Source organism: Podarcis filfolensis, assembly GCF_964270895.1.
Source record: "Podarcis filfolensis genome assembly, chromosome: 3".
Classification (NCBI taxonomy): domain Eukaryota; kingdom Metazoa; phylum Chordata; class Lepidosauria; order Squamata; family Lacertidae; genus Podarcis; species Podarcis filfolensis.
Genome location: NC_139606.1, coordinates 6,756,538 through 6,762,915, shown reverse-complemented (window position 1 = coordinate 6,762,915; position 6,378 = coordinate 6,756,538). Strand labels below are relative to the sequence as shown.

The window sequence follows — 6,378 nt, the reverse complement described above, 5'->3', positions numbered from 1 at the left end:
ATGGCGGTTGGCCAAAGTCACCCAAAGATTTAGATTATTATAGGATGTCAACAATTTGCATACATGTTGAGAGGTGAGTGTCAATGATGCATGTGCCATTTGGCAAACCTTAGCACCAAATCTTATTTGATGAAATAATTGATTATTATTGGGAGGGGGGTTGGTAAGGTGGTTTCAGCACTGTCTCATTGGGTCCTTTAATAATAATAATAATAATAATAATAATAATAATAATAATAATAATTTATTTGTACCCCACCCTCCCCAGGATTGGGATTGTTGTAGAAAGGAATTAGTGCTGTTGCTGGGGTTTCTTAAATTGGTGAGGAACTGGGTACCAAAACAACCGGTTGCAATTGGGAGACACCAGAACAGCGTGCAGGAATGTAAGTGCAATGGCTTTGTTTGTTTTCCCTGTCTCGAAGGCAATAAAATGCATTTATTTTACTCATTTGTATATAAACAGTGGGAGGAGAACGGTGATGATTCCAAACTCATCTTTTAGAGGCCGATGTTCAGCAAGAAGACTTCTCTCCTTCTACTGCCTTACGGAGAGGTTTGTTGGCATTTTAATTTTGTTTCTAGGAAAACGCCTGGCGCTCTACAGACTCTGTTTGTTCTGTCTTTCCTTTCTTTCCCCTCCACATTGCTTATCTGAATATATATGCCTGCCCTTTGCTCAGATTTATGGGTTTGGGGCAGTGCTGTGTGTATTTACAGTCTCCTGACCTGAAGACCTGGAGCTGAACAAGCGAGGGAGGAAACCAGGGCCCGTTCCATAAACAGAGACAGATATGAGGGGGAGGAAGGAGGCGCTGCTAGCACTTAACATTTTTAACTTCTTGACCAAGTGAAGGAATTAGCGATTAGATTAGAGGCAAAGAAAAATGAGAAACACGGTTAAAGATCTTTTGGGGGAGTAAGAGATCTGTTTGGGATCTGGGGTGTATTCTGTGTTTCTTAAGAGAGAACAAATGCCCAGATAGCCGTAATGAACTTATTCAAGTTGTTAAAAATAAATAAATCAAGGTATGAACAAGATTTCAAAAGTTTTAAAGGCATTTCAGTCAGAGACACTCTTTCTTTAGGTGAAATAAAAGGAAATCTTTTAAATGCAGGCCAAGGTGGAAATGCAAGCTGTTACTGAGGCAGAGTTTAGTCATTATGAATATCTCCTATTTTTCATGTTTCTTTCAGAGTTTTTTTGAGTCAAGGCTTGTTTCGGATAAGATGAGCTGAAGCTAAAAATGGGGATGCCTTCACATTGTAGGCAGCGAATGCTGAAAAAGTGACAGTGATCTGAATTTGTAAAGGAAACGTAAGTTTGAAGAGAACCTGCAATTCACGCAATGAAAACACCATGTTACTGTGATGAGCATTTTGGATGAAGCGCTAAACAAAATGGCATTTGTTTATTTCAGATTCCCTTTCACTATAAACAAACCAATGACTAAGTATCATAGATATATCTAAGCAGAGACCAATATTTGAATATTTATTTTACAAACATGTCATAAAAGTTTATTTTACAAACATTTCTTAAAATTGAAATTGTCTTTTTTTTTTTTTTTTTTTGGTCCAGGGGCAGCAATTCTGCTGTAATTTATTTCCCATTACTTCAAAGGTGTCCTCGTTCTATTTAAAACCAGTTGCAGGCACACTTGCCCTCTCTTTAAAACCTGGATAATCCGTTTTAAGCTTTGCTATTTGAGAGAGTCTGCTTCTCACTCATCAGATATGGCACATTCAAATGCATTAAATTTCAGGCTATACTTTTTACAACTACTGTGAACTAAACACATCCTGGGTGAGTGGAAAGAATTGGTTCGTGAGGCGTTATTAGCTGTGAACCCCACACCTGGGTAGCAAACTCAGACGAGTCTACAGGTAAGAGATTGGGTCTACTTTTTAATAAATGTAAGAATTTGGTATTGTTCGCACTGGTGCAAAACTGAGAAGGGCCAACTTAATAAGCAAATGGATGACTGAGGCAGAAGCAGGTGAGCAACGTAATGTGCAAAAAAGCAACAACCACATTCCTCGCTGGAATTTGTTTATTTTTAAATGTTTTAGGGTCAACATTGCAGCTCCCTGCTTGCAACGAAGCAGGCTTGCAAATGCAGGCGAGGGAGGCTCTGCCTGTGAGAATTTTGGAGGTGATTACTCAGCTTCTAACCTCTTCTGCTTTATTGTTTGTGCCGTTCTCCGTTTGCCAATCAAATAATTCTGCTGCTGTGCCCCCCTTTTTTTTCGTATGGTGCATCCCGTAGCAACAGTACATTTGGCTGCAACCATTCCGAACGGAGACCCATCTCTCTATGCCAGGGGAGGGGGGGGGAAGCACCACAAAGAACATTGAGATGAATTACTCCATTTTATGAGCCATAAAAGTTTTATTCATCTTGACACTGAAACAGGTTTAGGCAGTGAGTTGACACGCCTTAAATAAATAAGTGGAATTAATTCCCCTGCTCTTGAAACAATAGGAGCATGCCTGTACAGCGGGACAGCTGCCCACGTTGTTTCTCCTTGCTGCTTGATATCGATATTATTTGTGTGTGTGTTTCTGCACAGCTTCCTCTGGGGTCCGCTTGATCCACTTCAGATTCTTAGCCTGTTTTATTAGAGGTTGGAAAAGGTTCAAGACCTGGTTCTACCAGCGCTCCCACCGACAGCTCAGGAACCAGTTTGGCGTCTGGTTTGTCTGTTGTTTTACTGCTGACCTTCAAATCAACTTTCACCCCTGACCCTCGGAGGCATCTATCATGACAAGAAGCTGTTTAACACAAATGGTGCCCATTTATAGGGGAAGAGAGTCCGAAAATTTCCTTTTTATGAAGAATTGGGGGGGGTGCGCTGCGTTGTGTGTTTGGAGTATTATTATTATTATTATTATTATTATTATTATTATTATTATTCTACCCTTCTTTTCTCACTCACCACAGGTGAAATCCCTCCTAGCAGCTGGCTTATGAAATAATGTGAGGGGAGGCCTTAATGAGCTGAAAGCACCCTCAGCTGGAGATAAATATATGCAAATGAGATGCACAAACAAAGGCGCCTGGACAGAGAAATATCTGCAATTCCGGCAAAATGCTGCCTGCAGCTAGAAGATGAACAGCTTTGATAAAATGGTAACAGAAAGCACCTTTTTATCCCGCAGCTTGTTTTACATTGCAATAGTGACATTGTCATTGTGACCCAGAGGTTTCTGCGCTGTTTGGAGCAGGGGGGACAGGGGGGTGGGAGTCTTTAAACACTTGTTTTTAAGACATTCATGAAATATAATCAATGTGCTTATTTCGTTTTGGAAATGGGTATTTATTTTTTTCTCACTGGAGATGGTCAGGTTTATTTTACCTCTTCTTTGAGGACATTGCATTCAATACTGTGGTGTTTTGGGTTATTTCACCTGCCGGTAAATGTTGCTGCATAAGGAAGATTAATTTGTTGTTTGAGATTTTACTAGGAGAAAACTCCCAAGTGGGCAGCTAGTGAGAATCAGCATTGGGGCGAGAGAAGGTGTGGAGAAAGCAGGCACTGAAATCGTTTGCGGGAAAAGCACCCAAACAGGCAGCATTAATGAAGGCAATCACGTCTCTAAATTCAAAGACAGACATGTAACATGCTGATTTTAATAAGCTTCTAAAGACAATCTCTAACTTTCCAAAGGCTTCCTTTGCAATGTGATTGTTTGGGATTCATATGTTGCCAAACACATTCACTTAAATATGTTTCCAATGCATATGGTGGAAGTACCATATCTTTAAGAAAACGTGTTGGCTTAACGTCTGAACTTTTTGCAGATTTAAGGACATTCTCAGAACAGCACACTCTGCATGACTGAGCCATGTAAAGTTTAACTTCAACCCATCTATTTTTGCTTAGCAATTTTTGATATTTAAATCCTCGTTGGATATAAAAATATAATTTAGAAGCTTGTAAAAAAAAAAAAGGTTGCATGAATCAGTAATGTCTAAATCTAAACAAAATATACCGGTACCTAACCTTGTAAACTGATACTTTTATATGGACTTGTTCATTCGGGAATTGTCTTTCAATTTTTTGTACATAGAAAAAAAAATCATTTTAAAGAATTCTTATAAAGTCTGGGTGTTTGCAGCTGCTACTATGAAAGTTCCAAATTTTGGAGTCTCAAATCATTCCCCCCACCACACACACATTTAGTTATCTGTTTGGGAGAGCTTCAATTTTTTTAATACAATCATATAGATACAGATGGAAATAAGTATTTCCACGTGCCTGTGTGCCTGTGTACACATGTATGTAATATTTTCATAGCATACAATACTCTTTTATTAATCCTAGTTTCGGTGTCTTTGGAGCCTCAAGAGTTAAACGAAGCCTGGGTGTATTAAGGAGGATTTCTCCTCCCACCCAGGTTTAAAGCGGCTGCATTATTACATTCAGTTGCTGTTGTTTAGAAAGGGCAAACAGCATCTTAGGCACAGAACGATGAAATTACAGCTGAGATTTAGGTTAGCAAAAGCAGCCTTCCGCAGGCTTTTATGATTCATTATTTCCCATTAAATACAGTATTAGAAATGTACACCAGATAGCTCATGGTTGCTGCTCTCAGAGCACATTATCTATATTACACAGGCCTGGGGAGCAGAATTAGAAAACTTTTGGGGAATGAGCAATATGTGTTTGCTGATAGAAGTACCATATGGCTCATCTTCATCAATTGCTTTCATTGCGACTCGGATGCTGAAGAAATTAAAGTTTTATTTGATGTGGCACAGCTTAATGAACTGTCTTCTGTTAGGAAAATTGAATATGTTTCCTGTTATTTGAGTGCAGAGCCCTCATGGTTCGCGGCTGATGAGGGATGCATTATGTATTGTTTATTTAGCATTTAAAAAACAAAAGAAAAAACCCTGAAGAAAAAACGGTTTTGCATTGAAGTTATATTTTCAAATTTTTATCCGTGTATTGCTTTACCTCATCCTCACATTCAATTTATTTTCTGCTTATTGTTTAAATGCCAGAATGATTGTATGTTTTAAAAAGGTATTTGATATGCAGTGTATATTCTATATCTTGTCTAATTCCCACATTATCATTTTTAAGGAATATAGAATCACCATTAATAAGAAGGAAACACATCTTATCAGTTTGATTTGCTTAACTTTTGATGACGCTGTTTCCATCCCACCACCACTGCGGAGTTTTAAATGCTTCAGCAGTTTGTGTTGAGATCTGGTTTCTGTGAACATAAATGCCAAAAATGGGACAAAGGAAAAATCTATATGACTGTCCCCAGAACTCTGAAAATGTCTGAACATTTTCTAAAGGAGACATCTGTGGATTGCAAGACATTGTTATAAAGTTGCACCAAGCTGTTAATGGCAACATGGTCAAAATGGTAAGGGAATATAATGAAAATGTGAACTATTATCCAATGGTCTCTTTCCATTCTGGTTAATTAAGTTCCAGCAACAGAGATGAATTTGGCATAAAAACTGTAAATATAAGATGTTTAAAATGATGAGAAGCAATCAAACACAAAAGATAACGTTTGACATTTGTAGCAAAGTTGTATATTACGGTAGTTAAGTCACTAATTAGTGGTTCAACACAGACATGTTTTAATTTGGGGGGATGGGGAGGAGAGGCATTTGAATAACTGGAAATTTTCCAAGGTCTATGAGAGTCAGCTTTGATCAAAGAAAAGGAACCCCCCCTCCTTCTCCTAAAGCTTTTCTGTACTTGCATATCAACCATAAATAAATAAACTTTAAAAATAAAAACGTTTAGATGAGCCCATTTTTCCACATCTCGCAACACTCAGGAGTTATTTTTCCAAATATAAAAAGCTATTTGTCACTTGCCTCTTCCGGTTTTTAATTCTTTATTTTATTTTTGATGGGATCCGGCAAATACTACCATTATACAAATTCTGTTGGAATCCAAATACTATCCATTAAAAGAACACTTTCGGTTATGTTTATAGTATTTGTGCCAAAACTTGCAGCTTTTGCTCAGGAAAACTTTTACGACTGACATCACAAGGCAGTTCATATGAGGAGTGTCTTTGTCTTTTGCTGAATAGCTGTTGGGCAATTCCAGGATACTGCATAGAAACCTGTCTTGGAGAAGAAATGGTGAAAAGTGATATCCTCCTTTGTTTTTCGTTCTACACTTGCCATCTTTAATCAGTCACAACTGTCTTTCCCTGTGATCTAGAATTAAATAAATTGCAATGAAACAGACGCAAACATGCAGAGCAAGGGCTGCTGAAGCCACACAAAAAGTTTGGTTTAAAACAGGGGCGTTTCTTAGTGAAGAAGATGGTGCATTTTATGAAACACTCTTCCATGACAGGCACCTCCTTTGAGGAACACCATTATGCAT

At 38.2% G+C, this 6,378-nt stretch overlaps 1 long non-coding RNA gene across 1 annotated transcript; it reads left to right on the top strand.

Annotated features, from left to right (window-relative positions):
• The first annotated feature begins 337 nt into the window (after nt 1-337).
• Nucleotides 338-5,778, top strand: LOC310759523. Its single transcript, XR_014546375.1, has 4 exons — nt 338-556; nt 1,198-1,318; nt 2,946-3,134; nt 5,095-5,778. It is a non-coding gene; the product is annotated as an uncharacterized lncRNA (long non-coding RNA).
• Nucleotides 5,779-6,378: the final 600 nt, after the last annotated feature.